Consider the following 22,749-nt stretch of genomic DNA (forward strand, 5'->3'; position numbering starts at 1 on the left):
TATCGACTTGAAACTTGGCACAAGTAATTATTATTGATGTAGGTTGGATGGTATTGCAAATATGGGCCATACCGATGCTCAGATTTGGCTTGCGGAGCCTCTTGGACAAGCAAAATTCATCCAATCCGGTTGAAATTTGCTACATGGTGTTAGTATATGGTCTCTACCAATCATGCAGAAATTGGTCCACATCGGTCTATAATTATATAGAGCCAGAAATTATTACAAGCCCCCATATAAACCGATCCCCAGATTTGGCTTGCAAAGCTTCTACGAGAAGGAAATTTTATCCGATTCGGCTGAAATTTGGTACATGGTGTAAGTATATGGTCTCTAAGAATCATGCAAAAATTGGTCCACATCGGTCAATAATTATATATAGCCCCCATATAAACCGATCCCCAAATTTAGCTAGCGGAGCCTCTAAGAGAAGCAAATTTCATCCGATCCGTCTGAAATTTCGTACATAGTATTAGTCTACGGTCTCTCACAACGGTGCAGGACTTGGTCCATATCGGTTCATAATTATATATAGCCCCCATATAAACCGATCCCAAGATTTGACATCCGGAGCCTCATCCGATTCGGTTGAAATTTGGCACGTGGTGAAAAATGGTACATTGCGCTAGTATATGGCCGCTAACAACCATGCCAAAATTGGTCCATATCGGTGTATAGTTATTTATAGCCAATCTACCAACATTTTATTTCTATAGAAAATTTTGGCAAAATTTTATTACTATAGAAAATTTTGTCAACATTTTATTTCTGTCGAACATTTTGTTAAAATTTTATTATTATACAAAATTTTGTCAAGATTTTATTTCTATAGAAAATTTTGTCAAAATTTTATTACTATAGAAAATTTTGTCAAAATTTTATTACTATAGAAAATTTTGTCAAAATTTTATTTCTATAGAAAATTTTGTCAAAATTTTATTTCTATAGAAAATTTTGTCAAAATTTTATTTCTATAGAAAATTTTGTTAAAATTTTATTATTATACAAAATTTTGTCAAGATTTTATTTCTATAGAAAATTTTGTAAAAAATTTATTTCTATAGAAAATTTTGTCAAAATTTTATTATTATACAAAATTTTTTCAAGATTTTATTTCTTTAGAAAATTTTGTCAAATTTTTATTTCTATAGAAAATTTTGTCAAAATTTTATTACTATAGAAAATTTTGTCAAAATTTTATTACTATAGAAAATTTTATCAAAATTTTATTACTATAGAAAATTTTGTCACAATTTTATTACTACTATAAAAATTTTGTTAAATTTTTATTATTATACAAAATTTTGTCAAGATTTTATTTCTATAGAAAATTTTGTCAAAATTTGATTTCTCTAGATAATTTTGTCGAAATTTTATTTCCAAAGAAAATTTTGTAAAAATTTTATTTCTATAGAAAATTTTGTCAAAAATGTATTTCTGTAGAAAATTTTGTCAAAAATGTATTTCTGTAGAAAATTTTATCATAAATTTATTTCTATAGAAAATTTTGTCAAACTGAATTATATAGGTATTTAATGGGCCATTTTTATACCCTCCATCATAGGATGGGGGTATATTAACTTTGTCATTCCGTTTGTAACACATCGAAATATTGCTCTAAGACCCCATAAAGTATATATATTCTGGGTCGTGGTGAAATTCTGAGTCGATCTAAGCATGTCCGTCCGTCCGTCCGTCTGTTGAATTCACGCTTACTTCCGAACGAAACAAGCTATCGACTTGAAACTTGGCACAAGTAGTTGTTATCGATGTAGGTCGGATGGTATTGAAAATGGGCCATATCGGTCCACTTTTACGTGTAGCCCCCATATAAAGGGACCCTCAGATTTGGATTGTGGAGCCTCTAACAGAAGCATATTTCATCCGATCCGGCTGAAATTTGGTATATGGTGTTTGTATATGGTCTCTAACAACCACGCAAAAATTGGTTCACATCGGTCCATAATTATATATAGCCCCCATATAAACCGATCCCCAGATTTGGCTTGCGGAGCCTAAAAGAGAAGCAAATTTCATCCGATCCGCCTGAAATTTGGTACATGGTGTTGGTATATAGTCTCTAACAACCATGCAAAAATTAGTCCACATCGGTCCATAATTATATATAGCCCCCATATAAACTGATCCCCAGATTTAGCTTGCGGAGCCTCTTAGAGAAGCAAATTTCATCCGATTCGGCTGAAATTTGGTACATGGTGTAAGTATATGGTCTATAACAACCATGCAGAAATTGGTCCACATCGGTGCATAATTATATATAGCCCCCTATAAACCGCTCTCCAGATTTGACCTCCGGAGCCTCATGGATGAGCAAAATTCGTCTGATTCGGTTGAAATTTGGTACGTGGTAAAATTTGGTACATTCCGCTAGTATATGTCCGCTAACAACCATGCCAAAATTGGTCCATATCGGTCTATAGTTATTACAGCCAATCTACCAAAATTTTATTTCTATAAAAAATTTGTCAAAATTTTATTACTATAGAAAATTTTGTCAAAATTTTATTTCTATAGAAAATTTTGTTAAAATTTTATTATTATACAAAATTTTGTCAAGATTTATTTCTATAGGAAATTTTGTCAAAATTTTATTACTATAGAAAATTTTGTCAAAATTTTATTGATATAGAAAATTTTGTCAAAATTTTATTACTATAGAAAATTTTGTCAAAATTTTATTACTATAGAAAATTTTGTCAAAATTTTGTTACTATAAAAAATTTTGTCAAAATTTTATTACTATAGCAAATTTTGTCAACATTTTATTACTATAGAAAATTTTGCCAAAATTTTATTACAATAGAAAATTTTGTCAAAATTTTGTTACTATAGAAAATTTTGTCAAAATTTTATTACTATAGAAAATTTTGTCAAAATTTTATTTCAATAGAAAATTTTGTCAAAAATGTATTTCCATCGAAAATTTTGTCAAAATTTTATTTCTATAGAAAATTTTGTCAAAAATTTATTTCTATAGAAAATTTTGTTAAAATTTTATTTCTATAGAAAATTTTGTTAAAATTTTATTATTATACAAAATTTTGTCAAGATTTTGTCAAAATTTTATTTCTATAGAAACTTTTGTCAAAATTTTATTTCTATAGAAAATTTTGTCAAAATTTTATTTCTATAGAAAATTTTGTCAAAAATGTATTTCTATAGAAAATTTTGTCAAAATTTTATTTCCATTGAAAATTTTGTCAAAATTTTATTTCTATAGAAAATTTTGTTAAAATATTATTTCTATAGAAAATTTTGTTAAAATATTATTTGCTGCAAGTAGAGGATGCTGATGAGGAATGTGGTAATTCCGAAACAGCTGTACATCCAACCATCTTGCAGTCTATAGGGCTTTGCCCAAATAAATTTGACAAGCATACTTTTCCTCTGTTGGTTAAGCTACACTTGTAGTTTAGTCAATGCATGGCTTTAAGCTGAGATCAAAAAACAAAAACAACAATAACGATTGAAGAGAAGCCAACAATAACATACAAAACGAAAATATTATTTCTATAGAAAATTTTGTTAAAATATTATTTCTATAGAAAATTTTGTCAAAATTTTATTACTATAGAAAATTTTGTCGAAATTTTATTTCTATTATATATATTTCTAAATTTTATTATTACACAAAATTTTGATAAGATTTTATTTCTATAGAAAATTTTGTAAAAATTTTATTTTTTTAGAAAATTTTGTCAAAAATGTATTTCTGTAGAAAATTTTGTCAAAAATGTATTTCTGTAGAAATTTTTGTCAAACTGTATTATATAGGTATTTAATGGGTCTTTTTTTGTTTAATATATACCCCGTATGGACTAACTTACAATTGAGAAGACAGTGTTAAGAAGTTTTAAGATACCTTGCCATCGGCAAGTGTTACCGCAACCCAAGTAGTTCGATTGTGGATGACAGTCTTTCGTAGAAGTTTCTGTGCAATCCATGGTGGAGGGTACATAAGATTCGGCCTGGCCGAACTTACGGCCGTATATACTTGTTTCAATTTGGTTTGCTTACTTTCTCGCAATATGTTCAGCTCACGAGCAGGTTTGCTACCTCTGCGGCTTGGATTTCCATCAAATCTGGACTCAATCCACTGCCAGTACTGCCAATGCTGGAGGGCCCTAACGATGGCCTTTTTTGGTTTTCCAGCCACTCTAAAGCAATCACGCTTTAATTCCATTACGAATCTTAAAAATTTGCGTACAATTTAGTACGATTTTCGCTCAAGGTAAATATTTTTTTGCATAAAACTGTCGAAATTTTGTCTGTGCCTGTATAAAGCAGATAATAATAAATATTTCTCTTTGTTACCAAAAACATGACTGTCCACTTTACTATGTCAAAACACAACTCACCTGAATGTATCTTTTTGAATGTCATACATTTTTTAATCCAGTTATTGTAAAAGGCACAAAGCAAATCTATGAAGTGAAAGGCCTCTTACAGATAAGACCAAAGATTATAGAAGAGGAACTGGCTACTGAGCACATCAAACCATTTACCACATTAGTTTAATACTCGAACCAAACGCGTATACGACAGGTATTGACATAACATTAAAATGCACATAAAAAGAAACTAAGAGCACGAAATAAATTTCCGTAAAGGGGAAAATGTATTTTTTTTTTTTTGTTGCCTAAAATTTATCATTGTTTCATTAAGAAAATTAAATTTTTCATTTAAAAAATAAAAACTAAAAACAACTAAAAGGTTACAAACATGTATTAAACTAATCTGGTAAATGCAACATTTGGTATGACGCAAGCCAATCTCCCATCTTCCTCTTTTATTATCTTTGGATAAGACCACATGTCTGGCATAGCAATTGTTTTGCTAGTAAACAATTGCTTGCTGTCAGATATTATGTACACATAGTGTATTTGGTTGGCTATAAATAAATTGGTTCCATAGTGTAGCGGTTATCACGTCTGCTTTACACGCAGAAGGTCTCCGGTTCGATCCCGGATGGAACCAAGTGTTCAATGTTTTTTTTTTTTTTATTTATTTAAAAAAATTTTTTTTTGATGAAATATGAAACATTATGCAAATTAAATTTTAGGCTACGCTATTTACCCAACATAAAAATAAATTTCTTAAGAAACAAGAGATTTTAATTAAAATAAAGTTCATAATCGCTTTTTTCATTAATTTTAGGACACAAATTTGTTTTTATAAAATATCCTTAAAATTAACTGAGATGATGAATTTTTGATTTAAAGATAAACAAGTATATACGACCGTAAGTTCGGCCAGGCCGAATCTTAGGTACCCTCCACCTTGGATTGTGTAGAAACTTCTATCGAAAGACTATCGAATTACTTGGGTTGTGGTAACACTTGCCGATGGCAAAGTATCTTAAAACTTCTTAACGTCGTCTTCTAAATTGTAAGTTAGTCCATACGTGGTATATAGTAGACAAAACAAGTAAGGAATGTCTAAAGTCGGTCGGGACCGACTATATTATACCCTGCACCACATTTTAGATCCACATTTTCGATACCATATCAAATCCGTCAAATGTGTTGGGTGCTAATCGTGCTTATTGGAATGCACCTTAGGATGTGGTATATGGGCTAATTGAGGGTAAAATTGTTGCTGGTTTTGATTTTTTTGTGGATGGAACCTCGGTTTTTGCCCTTTACTTTGGTGGGTAAAGATTCCGTTAGGAATATTTTTGCTTCTATTGGCATAATCAGAACGAAAATTTTGATTTTCTAACTTGAGGCACAGGTGCAAGGCCTGTGGCAAATCGGCTGGTTCCTTCATACCTAGTAGTCGCGATAAATCGCCATTAAGACCTCGAACAAACGTATCGAATGCTTTGTCTCGGTATGATTGTGTGAAAAGCTTCAACGACTCATCCGGTAAATCCATACAACCAATTTTATTTAAGATAAGTGATAATTGAGTATATACCTGTCCGTAAAATTCTGGAACAGTTTGATTGCCTTGCACTAAGGATATCATCTGATATTCCAAAGTGCGGATATCCCTCTTATCGGCATAATGCAACGTTAGGCACTTTGAGATAGCTTTCCAGTTAAACGGGGTGTTGTACGATTCAAGGGCAATGTCCGCATTGCCGACGATTTTGTTAGGTATAATATTTAAGATTCCATAATATTTAGGAGAACCCCTAATGGGTTCATAGATCTGAAGAATTCGATCTACGCTTTTTTTCCAAGAGCTAAATTCTCCTGGATCTCCAGAGAAATTACGCAAACATTTAACTACATCCGGAATTTTGTCAAAGTCTGAAATATTGTTATTTATGTTAGGGTCAATGGTTTGATCCGAAAAATTTGCAAAGTCTGAATTTTGTTGAGAGTTTGCCTGTAATAGGCCCTGAAATTGCGTCTCTATTACGTTTTGCACCATGCGGGCAATTATGTCAGGTGTAAGATTCTGTACTGGTTGAACGGGAGGTGCTGGTACAGTGGGATTTTGGGTTGGATTGGAAAGGACAGCAGGGCGGATTAAATTATTAGGATTGGACATTTTTGCGTTTGTTTCAGTTCAAAATTGTATGTATCAGATCAGATTTAATTTTATTAAATGCACAACAAACAAATAAAAAATGTATAACTTATAGAAAATATATTATGCTTACAATACTATAAATGTTGATTGCTGATTGTTGAATGCTGCCGTCTGTAGTTTATTGTGTTGATTTTTACACAACCAAGCGGTATGTCCTTTCTTGTTTTAATATTAATATTATTTCTTTTCTTTAATATATTTTTTCAAAATATTGTTTCATTATAACTGTTCTTTTTATTTAATTATAATTTAACATTTTTCTTATTTTTCATGTGACTTCTCTAGTCCTTTTTCTTTTTTTGTTTTAATATTAATATTATTCTTTTCTTTAATATATTTTTTCAAAATATTGTTTTCATTATAACTGTTCTTTTTTAATTATTAATTTAACATTTTTCTTATTTTTCATGTGACTTCTCTAGTCCTTTTTCTTTTTTTGTTTTAATATTAATATTATTCTTTTCTTTAATATATTTTTTCAAAATATTGTTTTCATTATAACTGTTCTTTTTTAATTATTAATTTAACATTTTTCTTATTTTTTATATTTGTCCAGTGAAGCGGCTGGCGTTCAACACCGTCCTTTTTCCTATTTCGATAGGTACTCAGGGGCCTCGTTCTTCACAACTTTTTTCGAGGGAGTTCCAACCGCGCGGACAATTGGGAACTCGATATAGACTATTTTTATACCCTCCACCATAGGATGGGGGTATATTAACTTTGTCATTCCGTTTGTAACACATCGAAATATTGCTCTAAGACCCCATAAAGTATATATATTCTGGGTCGTGGTGAAATTCTGAGTCGATCTAAGCATGTCCGTCCGTCCGTCCGTCTGTCCGTCTGTCCGTCTGTCCGTCCGTCTGTGGAAATCACGCTAACTTCCGAAAGAAACTAGCTATAGACTTGAAACTTGGCACAAGTAGTTGTTATTGATGTAGGTCGGATGGTATTGAAAATGGGCCATATCGGCCCACGTTTACGTATAGCCCCCATATAAACCGATCCCCAAATTTGGCTTGCGGAGCCTTCCGGAGCAGCAAAATTCATCCGATCCGGTTGAAATTTGGTACGTGGTCTAAGTATACGGTCTCTAACAACCATGCAAAAATTGGTCCATATCGGTCCATAATTATATATAGCCCCCATATAAACCGATCCCCAGATTTGACCTCCGGAGCCTCTTGGAGGGGCAAAATTCATCCGATCCGGTTGAAATTTGGTATCTGATGTTGGTATACGGTCTCTAACAACCATGCCAAAATTGGTCCATATCGGTCCATAAAGATATATAGCTCCAATATAAACCGATCCCCAGATTTGACCTCCGGAGCCTCTTGGAGGAGCAAACTTCATCCTACCCGATTGAAATTTGGTACGTGGTGTTAGTATATGGTCTCTAACAACCATGCAAAAACTGGTCCATATCGGTCCATAATTATATATAGCTCCCATATAAACCGATCCCCAGATTTGACCTCCGGAGCCTCTTGGAGGGGCAAAATTCATCCGATCCGTTTGAAATTGGGTACCTGATGTTAGTATACGGTCTCTAACAAGCATGCAAAAATTGGTCCATATCGGTCCATAATTATATATAGCTCCCATATAAACCGATCCCCAGATTTGAACTCTAAAGCCTCTTGGATGAGCAAAATTCATCCGATCCAATTGAAATTTAGAACGTGGTGTTAGTATATGGTCTCTAACAACCATGCAAAAATTGGTCCATATAGGTCCATAATTATATATAGCTCCCATATAAACCGATCCCCAGATTTGACCTCCGGAGCCTCTTGGAGGAGCAAAAGTCATCCGATGCGGTTGAAATTTGGTACATTTCGTTAGTATATGGCCTCTAACAGCCATGTAAAAATTTTCAAATTTTATTACTATAGAAAGTTTTGTCAAAATTTCATTTCTATAGAAAGTTTTGTAAAAAGTTTATTTCTATAGCAATGTTTGTCAACATTTTATTTCCATAGAAAATTTTGTCAAAATTTTATTTCTATAGAAAATTTTGTAAAAAATTTATTTCTGTAGAAAATTTTGTCAAAATTTTATTGCTATAGAAAATTTTGTCAACATTTTACTTCCATAGAAAATTTTGTCAACATTTTATTTCTATAGAAAATTTTGTCAAGTTTTTATTTCTATAGAAAATTTTGTCAAAATTTTATTTCTATAGAAAATTTTGTCAAACTGAATTATATACGTATTTAATCGGCCTTTTTTTGTTTAATATATACCCCTTATGGACTAACTTACAATTTAGAAGACAGTGTTAAAAAGTTTTACGATACCTTGCCATCGGCAAGTGTTATCGCAACCCAAGTAATTCGATTGTGGATGACAGCCTTTAGTAGAAGTTCCTACGCAATCCATGGTGGAGGGTACATAAGATTCGGCCTGGCCGAACTTACGGCCGTATATACTTGTTAACACTACTTGATTCACTTTCGCGTTGCTTTATCGGGTCCCTGCTCGGGCGCCAATTAACTTTTTTTGTTTAATGTTTATTGTTGTTTTTGATCTCAGCTTAAAGCCATGCATTGACTAAACTACAAGTGTAGCTTAACCAACAGAGGAAAAGTATGCTTGTCAAATTTATTTGGGCAAAGCCCTATAGACTGCAAGATGGTTGGATGTACAGCTGTTTCGGAATTACCACATTCTTCATCAGCATCCTCTACTTGCAGCAAAACTATCAACCAATCATCAGAATAAATTCGGGTAATTCACTCAACCCAAAGTTTTTATTAAAAAAAAAAGAATCAATCTTTTTTATTTGGAGCGAACTCCGTCTTTATTTATTAAACTCAAAAGTAGAACTGATTTCAATAATTGCTACAATTTCATAAGTGCTTAAAAACTATGCACTTGCCAACAATTACCTGATGTAATTCCAGGAATCCGATGCAGCTAACTTATGTTGTGTTTCGCCATGATCACCTCATCTTATTCCGGGAAATCGGGAAATCGTTGCAGCTAACTATTGCTGTTTTATGGGAACGGAAGTTCCACGCGCTTAATTCAGCAGACATATCGTCAGCATAAAATTTCATTTATTTTCAATTCTCTTTTACTTTGTTGTTTTAAAATATTTTTGGCAAGTAAGAAGGTGTCTGGAGTTAACTCATGTCAGGGTAAAACTCTGGCTTCTGGGGCCATATGAGTGTAAATCGGGCGAAAGATATATATGGGAGCTATATATAAATCTGCACCGATTTCAACTAAATTCGACACACTTTACGACACTATTAATTGCACTCGTTGTGCAAAATTTAAAGCAAATCAGGCTTAAATTCTAGCTTCCGGGGCCATATCAGTAGATATCGGGCGAAAGATATATATGGGAGCTATATCTATAACTTAGGTTAGGTTAGGTTATGGAGGATGACACGAATCCGAACTAGCGGATTTGTGTCCACTTAGACCATAGTTGGTCCATTGCGATTCCTCAAACTTCTTTCCATCTTCCTCCTCGTGTCCATCTACTTCCGGCCGGAATGAGTCCATTGTATGATAATGTATCCTTCGGACGCTCCTAGGTCCTCCACCCCAAAGCCTTGATGAAGACGAGAATATTCCTGCATTCTCGAAAGTCGGTCATAGTCTGAAAGAAATAAGAGCCCATTATCTTGTTTCTTCTGAAAGATAGTGCTGGACACTGGCACAGGAAGTGAAAAGAATCTTCCATAGCCTCGGGGTCCAGACACCACCTACAAATATCATCATTCGCTAGGCCTATCCTTACCATGTGTTTTCCCAAGGTGTTGTGTCCCGTTATGATGCCTATCATAGACCTCATATCCTCTCTCTGCAATGACATCAAGACTTCAGAGTTCCTAATATTATTGTCGTCCCATATCAGTTTGGTTTATTCACAGCCAATAGAAGAAGCCCATCGTCTCTTCCATAAGTCTTCATATTTGCTATTGATCCTGTAAATAAACAAGAAGAGCGGAGGAAAAACGTCCGAAATGACGTTATCCGTACCACCTGCGCCTTCCTTAGCCAGTATATCTGCCTCTTCATTCCCAGCTATGCCATAATGTCCAGGTACCCAGCACAGAATTACATTATGCTGTTCAGTGAGAGCCGTAAGCTCTCTACGACAGCGGCTGACCACCTTCGACCTTATGTTCGTATTGCTCAGGGCCTTTATAGCTGCTTGACTATCGATGAAAGTGCTGATATCGCTTCTAAATAACGGCCTCATCGATAGAAGTTCTGCAGCTTTTGCAATAGCAAATATCTCGGCCTGAAAAATGCTGTATTGCTCGTCCAACTTAAAGGACTCCTTAAGTTCCAACTCCTTGCAGTATATTCCGCTGCCTACCCTCTCGGCCATTTTTGAGCCGTCAGTCTAGATGTTGAGATTCCCAAAGTGTATCCTATTTTCATCCCAGTCCTCTACGCTCGGGATAATTGATTCCAGGTCGCTCTCAAACATATGCCGTCACGCCATATAGTCCGTTCTCATATGTCGTCCGGCATACACTATCAGTTCAGTGTGTCAGCAGCCCGTGCTCTCCAAAGAGTCCAGGCTCTTCAGTCTGATCAGTATCTAAAACTTAACCGATTTCTTTCCAAATCAATAGAGTTCTATTCTGACCCAAAATACATACTTTGCCAAATTTTAAGTCGATTGGACTAAAATTCCGACCTAGACTTTGGTTAAAAAAATGTGTTTACAGACAGATGGACGGACAGACTGACATGGCTAGATCGACCTAGGGCCAGGCCCTGAGCAATATTGCGACGGACACCATATGTCTATCTCGTCCCCTTTTGGGTGTTGCAAACATATGCACAAACTTATAATACCTAATTTGAACTGAATCGGATGAAAATTGCTCCTCCAAGAGACTCCAAAACCAAAGACTTATATGGGGGCTATATATGATTATGGACCGATATGAACCAATTTTGGAATGGTAGGTAGAAACTATAAACTTACACCACGTACCAAATTTCATCCGGATTGGATAAATTTTGCTCCTCCAGAAGGCTCCGGAGGTCAAATCTGGGCATCGGTTTATATGGGGGCTATACATAATTATGGACCGATATGGACCATAATTTTTGCAAGGTTGTTAGAGACCACCACGTACCAAATTTCAACCGGCTCGGGTGAATTTTGCTCCACCAAGAGACTCCGGAGGTCAAATCTGGGGATCGGTTTCTATGGCAGCTATATATAATTATGGACCGATATGGACCAATTTTAGCACGATTATTAGAGATCGTATACCAACACTACGTACCGAATTTCAACCGAATCGGATGAAATTTGCTTCCCTTAGAGGCTCCGCAAGCCAAATCTGAGGGTCAGTTTATATGGCGGCTATACGTAAAAGTGGTCCGATGTGGCCCATTTGCAATACCATCCGTCCTACATTAATAACAAGTATATACGGCCGTAAGTTCGGCCAGGCCGAATCTTATGTACCCTCCACCATGGATTGCGTAGAAACTTCTACGAAAGACTGTCATCCACAAATTTCATATTACTCGGATGAAATTTGCTTCTCCAAGAGGCTCCACAACCAAATCTCGGGATCGGTTTATATGGGGGCTATAAATGATTATGGACTGATAGGAACCAATTCCTGCATGGTTCTTGGATACCATATACTAACATCACGTACCAAATTTCAACCGAATGGGAAAAATTTTGCTCTTCCAAGGTGCTCCGGAGGTCAAATCTGGGGATCGGTTTATATGGGGCCTATATATAATTATGGACCGATATGGACCAATTTTTGCATGGGTGTTTGAGGCCATATATTGACATCACGTGCCAACTTTCAACTGAATCAGATGAATTTTGGTCTTTCAAGAGGCTCCGGAGGACAAATCTGGTGATCGGTTTATATGGGGGCTATATATAATTATGGACCGATATGGACCAATTTTTGCATGGGCATTAGAGACCATATACTAACATCATGTACCAAATTTCAGCCGGATCGTATGAAATTTGCTTCTCTTAGAGGCTCCGCAAGCCAAATCGGGGGATCGGTTTATATGGGGGCTATATATAATTATGGACCGATGTGAACCAATTTTTGCATGGTTGTTAGAGACCATATACTAACACCATGTACCAAATTTCAGCCGGATCGGATGAAATTTGTTTCACTTAGAGGCTATGCAAGCCAAATTATGGGGGTCCGTTTATATGGGGGCTATACGTAAAAGTGGACCGATATGGCCCATTTGCAATACCATCCGACTTACATCAATAACAACTACTTGTGCCAAGTTTCAAGTCAATAGCTTGTTTCGTTTGGAAGTTTCAACAGACGGACGGACGGACTTGGGTAGATCGACTCAGAATTTCCCCACGTGCCAGAATATATATACTTTATGGGGTTTTAGAGCCATATTTCGATGTGTTACAAAAGGAATGACAAAGTTAATATCCAAAGTTAATATCCTGTGGTGGAGGGTGCAAATGTGAGGTAAGACTTACTTTGAGGATTTGGTATTTTAGTAAAGAATGTGACAATTATTTTGCCGCCGTCAAGAAGTTGCCCTAAATCGGGATATCGCCCACTAAAATCACCGCTGACTTGGTCATTTGATAAGCAGTTGTTGTTGCCTCACATCTTTATTATGGTGTCCGTCACCCGTGGTATAATATGTTTGTCATTCCGTTTGTTACAGATCGAAATATCGATTTCCGACTATATAAACTATATATATTATTGATCAGGGAGAAATTCTAAGACGATATAACGATGTCCGTCTGTCTGTCACGCTAGAGTCCTCAATAATGAAGCAATCGTGCTGAAATTTTGCACAAACTCGTCTTTTGTCTGCCGGCAGGTCAAGTTCGAAGATGGGCTATATCGGTCCAGGTTTTGATATAATCCCCATATAAACCGACCTCCCGATTTGGGGTCTTGGGCTTATAGAAGGCGTAGTTTTTATCAAATTTGCCTGAAATTTTAAATCTAGAGGTATTCTATGACCATAAAGAGGTGAGCTAAAAGTGGTGAATATCGGTCCATGTTTTGGTATAGCCCCCATATAGACCGATCTCCCGATTTTACTTTTTGGGCTTATAGAAACCGCAGTTTTTACTCAATTTACCTGAAATTGGAAATCTAGAGGTATTGTAGGACCACAAATACGTGTGCCACAAATTGTGAGTATCGGTCCATATTTTGGTATAGCCCCCATATAGACCGATCTCCCGATTTTACTTCTTGGGCTTATAGAAAGCGCAGTTTTTACTCAATTTACCTGAAATTGGAAATCTAGAGGTATTGTAGGACCACAAATACGTGTGCCACAAATTGTGAGTATCAGTCCATATTTTGGTATAGCCCCCATATAGACCGATCTTCCGATTTTACTTCTTGTGCTTATAGAACCGCAGTTTTTATTCAATTTACCTGAAATTGGAAATCTAGAGGTATTGTAGGACCACAAATACGTGTGCCAAAAATTGTGAGTATCGGTCCATGTTTTGGTATGGTCCCCATATAAAACGACCTCCCGATTTGGGGTCTTGGGCTTATAGAAACCGTAGTTTTTATCGTATTTGCCTGAAATTGGAAATCTAGAGGTATTTTCGGGTCATAAGGAGGTGTGCCGAAAACGGTGAGTATCGGTCCATATTTTAGTATAGCGCCCATAAGAACGATCTCCCGATTTAACTCCTTGGGTTTCTAGAAACCGTAGTTTTTATCTGATTTGCTTGAAATTGTAAATATTCTGGTATTTTAGGCTCACAAAAACGTGTATCGGATTAAGTTTTTATCGGTCCATTTGGTAATGCCTCCATATAGACCGACTTCACTTCTTGAGAGTGTAGAAGGCGCGCTGATCATGAAAATTGCTTGAAACTCAATGTAAAATTTCCAGATTTTACTTCTACTGATATAGTCCTCATAGGTGATATCTTTAAATTTATCTTCGGGAAGTGTCCTCAAGTCCTCAAGCTCTCCTGAAATTTCAAAGGAAACCCTAATATTTGGTTCATGGTGGTGGGTATTTAAGATTCGGCCCGGCCGAACTTACTGCTTTATATGCTTGTGTTATAATTCCGCTGAAATAGTGGTCAATTTTTTGCCGCGTTATTTACCCATCTTCGAAAACGAAATTCTCAATTTTGTAAGTCAATTCAAATTGATCACTAATATCCCAAAAACACAAGTAAACCAAAAAGCAAAATCACACATGCATGCATTTGAACACACTTACATTTAGAACAAATTATGCGTATTAATGTGCCTGCGTGTTTCGAGGTATTTCCTCTAATGAATGAAGATGAACATGCTATGCTGCTCATTGCCCCCAGTACTTACACTCTAGTACTCTCTCATACTCATTGCTCGTAAACGCGCTTATGCATTTTGACTTTGATAGATTTTATTGCCAAAACGTGTTCATTGTCCTGACAGGCAGGAGTCTAATGCTCTGTGCTCAAATATGTGTGTGTGTGTACTCATTCGTCTGTGTAATTGTATTAGTGGTTATGCGTACGGAAGATATACCTTCAGCATGGACTTTGCAAAACCATTGAAGCATTTAACGAGAGGCATGTGATGCCAGTGCTCTTAAATTGGGGCGTGTGCCATTCGATAATTTACACGGAATTTTGTGAAGCAATAAAATGCCTGAGAGTGGAGAATAGTTTTGGTATGAGGGAGGGGGGAGGGTCAGGGCAAGTCATAAAATGGTCAAATAATACAAAAATAAAATTGTAGCCAAGTAAAAGCCACTACTGCATTATTTTTATATAAAAGTAATTTTATAGTTATCTCATTACCAAAATGTATGTAGTGTACGTAAGGCGTGCAAACACGGCCATAAAATTGCCCATTGTTTGGCCTTATCCTTCGACTGCTCGAAAGTAGGCAGTTCTCATTAAAGTCATTTCGTAGAGTAAATCAACATTGGCAATGTACGTTTTTCTATAGCCCAATAAAATTAATTTCATTATGGATTAGGGTTTCAGATGTTCTAGGATTTGGAATATTTTGGAATATAAGACAGTCTCTCTATATAAATAGGGGGATGGTGTAATATTCGAGGAATCATTTGCTCTTGGGGAATTGAACTGTAGAAAATTTCAAAAACCCAAAAGAAACCCACATCCGAACTGATGTTCTTCTTACTGCCCCCATACGAAAAGATGCCTCGTGAGGAGATTGACCTCATTTCGTTATCCGGAATTGATGATTTCACGAGTGGGAAATAGCTTTTGAGCTACCTTGGGATATCAGACCGGATCTAGTATACACTGAAAATAATATTTACGTGATATTAAAGATTACGCAACCTAAATTTTAGGATGTGCAATTTACAAAACATTAAGGACAAGTTTCTTTAAAATAAGGAAATTTTAATTGAAATAAAATTTATAATATGTGCTGGAAAAAAATTTTTCTTTCAATTTAGGACACAATTTTTGGAAATTTGCGTCCCTCCGTTAAATTCGCATGTCTTTGAACTAAGGTAAATTTTCCTTAAAATAAAGAAACACAATTTTAAATTAAATTAAATATTGAATTTAAATATTTAGATTTAAAATAAGAACGCTTCAAATCAAGGCTAAGACATATTTTGGGGATCTAACATCTGTGTTTTGAAGCTCAAAATCTTTGGATCCAACCCACCCACATTCGGCACAAAGATTTGTGAACCACTTGGACTATTCAGTCCATTTTGATGCCACAGTGATGAACAAAAACTATAGATGATATTATTTCAGATTCTTTTTTTTTGGAATTTTCTCAGACTTCCAGATTTATTTAAGAACAAATATCGCTTATTTTCACAAGGTCAGTTGGTCACAATTCAAGCTTGAAATTTTCAGAACAAAGCAATTAACTAATTGAGGCAGGCCCTCATTTTTTTAAGTTTTTAATATTATGTTTAATTCGGTAGTGAATTATGATACTACAGGTGATGATCTTAATTTTATCCTATTATCATCACATCAATGAGTGCTTCCCGAATCTATATATAGATCATCGACAAGGCATTTCCATTGAGTAGCCGTTTCCGCAGGTTAGGTGGCCGCCCGATGCATCAGGCTCAGTTAGATTATTCAGTCCATTGTGATACCACATTGGCGAACTTCTCTCTTATCACTGAGTGCTGCCCGATTCCATGTTAAGCCCAATGACAAGGGACCTCCTTTTTATAGCCGAGTCCGAACGGCGTTCCACATTGCAGTGAAACCACTTAGAGAAGCCTTGATACCCTCAGAAATGTCAACAGCATTACTGAGTTGGGATAATCCATCGCTGAAAAACTTTTTGGTGTTCAGTCGAAGCAGGAATCGAACCCACGACCTTGCAAGGCGGGCATGCTAACCATTGCACTACGTTGGCATTACTACCCAGCAAAAAAGCGTCGCCAAAAAAGTAGTGAAAATGTTCATTTTGGATACGGAGGTGATGCAAACTTGGTGCAGAAGCGGTGAATTTAGCATTGGCTCGTCATAGGACGGATGTCCACCATTTCAACAGCCGTTGTACTGAATTTGCATAATTTTTTACGATGTGATCATAATTCAGTGTTTTGGATGTTAATTTAAAAATTTTTGTAATACTTTGCGAAATAAATAATTTTTCTAATTTTTTGGTGATTTTTAATGCACGTTTGTTTGCCAAACAGAATCTACCAAAATTTGAGAAAAATTTCACCAGAAATTTACCAAATTTAAAAAATCTTATTTTTAAGTTTATCTATGGGAAATTGTCTCAAAATTTTATTTCTATAGAAAATTTTGTCAAAATTTTATTTCTATAGAAAATTTTGTCAAAATTTTGTTTCTATAGAAAATTTTGTCAAAATTTTATTTCTATAGAAAATTTTGTCAAAATTATATTTTTATAGAAAAATTCGACAAAATTTTTATTTCTATAGAAAATTTTTGTCAAAATTTTAGTTCTATAGAAAATTTTGCAAAATAATTATTTCTTTAGAAAATTTTGTAAAATTTTTATTTCTATAGGGACTTTTGCCAACATTTTATAGCTATGGAAAATTTTTGTCAAAATTTAAGTTCTATAGAAAACCTTGTCAAAATTTTATTTGTATAGAAAACCTTGTCAAAATGTTATTTCTATAGAAAATTTTGTCAACATTTTAGTTCTATAGAAAAATTTGACAAAATATTTATTTCTATAGAAAATTTTGTCAAAATTCAAATCGATGATTTGACAGTGGCATAGGAAAAGAGATATGTTTGTTTCGAATTCATTTGGCATAAGCCGGCTATCAATGTAAAACATTTTTTCGGAGGGTTCAAGTGTGGTTTTTGTTGGGTTTAATAAACTGCCTGAATTTATTCTGATAATTTGTTGATAGTTTTGCTGCAAGTAGAGGATGCTGATGAAGAATGTGGTAATTCCGAAACGTGCGTCCATCCAACCATCTTGCAGTCTATAGGGCTTTGCCCAAATAAATTTGACAAACATTCTTTTCCTCTGTTGGTTAAGCTACTCTTGTAGTTTAGTCAATGTATGGTTTTAAGCTGAAATAAAAAAACGACAACAAATTTAATTTCTATAGAAAATTTTGTAAAAATTTTATTTTTATAGAAAATGTTGTCAAAATTTTATTTCTAAAGAAAATTTTATTTCTATAGAAAATTTTGTCAAAATTTTATTTCTATAGAAAATTTTGTCAACATTTATTTCTATAGAAAATTTTGTCAAAATTTTATTTCTATAAAAAATTATATCGAAATATTATTTCTATCGCAAATTTTGTCAACATTTTAGTTCTATAGAAAATTTTGTCAACATTTTAGTTCTATAGAAAAATTTTACAAAATATTTATTTCTATAGAAAATTTTGTCAAAATTTAATTTCTATAGAAAATTTTGTAAAAATTTTATTTTTATAAAAAATTTTGTCAAAATTTTATTTCTGTAGAAAATTTTGTCAACATTTTAGTTCTATAGAAAAATTTGACAAAATATTTATTTCTATAGAAAATTTTGTCAAAATTTAATTTCGTTAGAAAATTTTGTCAAAATTTAATTTCTTTAGAAAATTTTGTCAAAATTTTATTTCTATAGAAAATTTTGTCAAAATTTTATTTCTATAGAAAATTTTGTCAAAATTTTATTTCTATAGAAAATTTTGTCAAAATTTTATTTCTATAGAAAATTTTGTCAAAATTTTATTTCTATAGAAAATTTTATCACAATTTTATTTCTATAGAAAATTTTGTCAACATATTATTTCTATAGAAAATTTTGTCAAAATTTTATTTCTATAAAAAATTTTGTCGAAATTTTATTTCTATCGCAAATTTTGTCAACATTTTAGTTCTATAGAAAATTTTGTCAAAATTTTATTTCTATAGAAAAATTTGTCAACATTTTAGTTCTATAGAAAAATTTGACAAAATATTGTCAAAATTTAATTTCTATAGAAAATTTTTTATAAATGTTATTTCTATAGAAAATTGAAGTACCTCTTAGTTGGAGAATTATATTTTGCACTTAGTTTGTGTTTAACCTACTTGATGTAAAAAAAGTTGCCAAACAAAATCTTCCAAAATTTGAGGAAAATTTCATCAAAATTTAATTTCTATAGAAAATTTTGTCAAAATTTAATTTCTATAGAAAATTTTTTAAAAATGTTATTTCTATAGAACATTGAAGTACCTCTTAGTTGGAGAAGTATATTTTGCACTTAGTTTGTGTTTAACCTACTTGATGCAAAACAAGTTGCCAAACATAATCTTCCAAAATGTGAAGAAAATTTCACCAGAAATCTACCAAATTTAAAAAATTTTATTTTTAAGTTTATCTGTTGGAAATTTTCTCTAAATTTTATTTCTATAGAAAATTTTGTCAAATTTTTATTTCTATAAAAATTTTTGTCAAAATTTTATTTCTATAGAAAATTTTGTCAAAATTTTATTTTTGTAGAAAATTTTATCAACATTTTATTTCTATAGAAAATTTCATCAACATTTTAGTTCTATAGAACAATTTTACAAAATATTTATTTCTATAGAAAATTTTGTCAAAAGTTTATTTCTATAGAAAATTTTGTCAAAATTTTATTTCTGTAGAAAATTTTTTCAACATTTTAGTTCTATAGAAAAATTTTACAAAATATTTATTTCTATAGAAAATTTTGTCAAAATTTAATTTCTTTAGAAAATTTCGTCAAAATTTAATTTCCTTAGAAAATTTTGTCAAAATTTTATTTCTATAGAAAATTTTGTCAATTTTTTTTTTCTATAGAAGATTTTGTCAAAATTTTTTTTCTATAGAAAATTTTGTCAAAATTTTATTTCTATAGAAAATTTTGTCAACATTTTAGTTCTATAGAAAAATTTGACAAAATATTTATTTCTATAGAAAATTTTGTCAAAATTTTAATTCTATAGAAAATTTTGTCAAAATTTTATTTCTATAGAAACTTTTGTCAACATATTATTTCTATAGAAAATTTTGTCCAAATTTTATTTCCATAGAAAATTTTGTCAACATTTTAGTTTTATAGAAAAATTTGACAAAATATTTATTTCTATAGAAAATTTTGTCAAAATTTAATTTCTATAGAAAATTTTGTCAAAATTTAATTTCTTTAGAAAATTTTGTCAAAATTTTATTTCTATAGAAAATTTTGTGAAAATTGTATTTCTATAGAAAATTTGGTCATAATTTTATTTCTATAGAAAATTTTGTCAAAATTTTATTTCCATAGAAAATTTGTCAACATTTTAGTTCTATAGAAAAATTTGACAAAATATTTATTTCTATCAAAAATTTTGTCAAAATTAAATTTCTTAGAAAATTTTGTCAAAATTTAATTTCTTTAGAAAATTTTGTCAAAATTTTATTTCTATAGAACATTTTGTCAAAATTTTATTTCTATAGAAAATTTTGTCAAAATTTTATTTCTATAGAAAATTTTGTGAAAATTTTAATTCTGTAGAAAATGTTGTCAAAATTTTAGTTCTATAGAAAATTTTATCAAAATTTTATTTCTATAGAAAATTTTGTCAACATTTTATTTCTATAGAAAATTTTGTCGAAATAGTATTTCTATAGAAAATTTTGTCAAAATTTTATTTCTATAGAAAAATTTGAGAAAATATTTATTTCTATAGAAAATTTGTCAAAATTTAATTCCTATAGAAAATTTTGTGAAAATTGTATTTCTATAGAAAATTGAAGTATCTCTTACTTGGAGAAGAATATTTTACACTTATCAAAAATTGAATTAAAAGAACTTCCTGTGTAGGAGAAATAAAGAACATTTTTGGAAGGACTTTTAAAATCGTGCCTTTGGAATAGTTTACAAATTTTTTCTGGGTTGTATACAACTTAGAGAAGGATTTTAAAACAATTAGAGCTGTCACTAGCATTACACGTAAAAGATAAGCTACTTTTTGGTTTACGGCCGAAACTGGGATTGAACTCATGACACTTGATATGCAAGGCTAACATACTGGGCATTGCATCAAAATGGTTGTGGTAATTATATGATAAAATAACATAATATAAACAAAAGGTACGTTTCTCATAAAGATACGTTTCTGATAAATTTCCAAACGTATTTAGATACGGGAATAATGGCTTAACTCTGAAATTAATAATTGATTGTGCTTAGTATCCCCAGGAAAATCCACAATCCCAATGACGATGACAAACTCTAAATAATAATCATAAAATGCATGGCCAACTCCTTGGAAATTATTCTTATTCTAACCCAAAGATGATAAAAACAAATAATGAACACTTAGACTACTGCTGAAGTATCCTTCACATCCTTTATTAGAAGACAGAAGATGATTATATAGCAAAACATTGGTGCTCGTTTTTAATTATGAATTTTTTTTCCATAGAGTCCTTCTCTCAACGGGCACTTCATAATTCATACATTCTTCACCATTATCCGTCAAGTTTTTGTCATCATTTTGGTCCTGGTTGTCCTTTCTCGAATTCATCACTAAATTGTAGCAATTATGTGAAGCAGTTCGAGCTGTTTTGTTTTATTTTTGTTTTTTTTCCTGTTTTGTGTGACAAACTTTGTTTTTTTGTTGAGTTGAGTTTTCCTGTGTTCAAGAGGCGCCACCTATTGAAGTGGTTTAGAATTGTTGTAATTAAAAAGTGGGGATAAGTGAGTGTGCCTTCGTTAAGGTCGGAAAGTTGTTAAACGGAAACAAATTGTTAGAAAACTCTTCATGTTGCAAAACAACAACGACAAAAAATTGCCATAAATTTGTCACAATGTTGACTAATAATTTGTTCTACGGCAGACTACTGAAGGCCTACTGCCGGCAACTGTAGTGGAACAGTGACTTCGAAGTACTAAAACACAAATTTTTACAACATTTTCTATAGAAATAAAATTTTGACCGAATTTTTTATAGAAATAAAATTTTGAAAAAACTATTTTAGAAATAAAATTTTGAAAAATATATAAATAAAAAATAAGAAATAAAATTTTAACAACATTTTCTAAAGAAATAAAATTTTTCAAAAAATTTTCTATAGAAAAAAAAATTTTGGAATATATTTTCTATGTAAATAAAATGTTGACAAAATTTTCAATAGAAAAAAATTTTTTTGACAATATTTTCTATAGAAATGAAATTTTGACAAAATTTTCTATAGAAATAAAATTTGACAAAATTTTCTATCGAAAAAAATGTTGACATAATTTTCTATAGAAATAAAATTTTTACAAAATTTTCAATAGAAATAAACTCTGGGCAAAATTTTCAATAGAAATAAAATTTTGACATAACTTTCTATAGAAAATAAATTTTGATAAATTTTCTATAGAAATAAAATTTTGACAAAACTTTCTATAGAAAGAATATTTTGAAAAAAAAAAAAAAAAATATAAGAAATAAAATCTATAGAAATAAAATATGGACAAAATTTTCTATAGAAATAAAATTTTTACGAAATTGTCTATAGAAATAAAATTTTGACATAATTTTCTATAGAAATAAAATTTTGACAAAATTCTCTATAGAAATAAAATTTTGACAAAAGTTTTTATTGAAATAAAATTTTGACAAAATTTTCTATAGAAATAAACTCTTGATAAAATTTTCTATCGAAAAAAAAATTTGACATAATTTTCTATAGAAATAAAGTTTTCTATAAAAATAAAGCTGTGTAATAAAATGTTGACATAATTTTCTATAGAAATAAAATTTTGACAAAATTT

The 22,749-nt window shown here is 32.0% G+C and overlaps 1 non-coding gene across 1 annotated transcript; it reads left to right on the forward strand.

Annotated features, from left to right (window-relative positions):
* The first annotated feature begins 4,925 nt into the window (after positions 1–4,925).
* On the forward strand, positions 4,926–4,998 carry TRNAV-UAC (transfer RNA valine (anticodon UAC)). Its single transcript has one exon. It is a non-coding gene; the product is annotated as a tRNA-Val (tRNA).
* The last annotated feature ends 17,751 nt before the right edge of the window (positions 4,999–22,749 follow it).

The sequence above is a fragment of the Haematobia irritans genome, chromosome 5, assembly GCF_050003625.1.
Source record: "Haematobia irritans isolate KBUSLIRL chromosome 5, ASM5000362v1, whole genome shotgun sequence".
NCBI classification, from domain to species: domain Eukaryota; kingdom Metazoa; phylum Arthropoda; class Insecta; order Diptera; family Muscidae; genus Haematobia; species Haematobia irritans.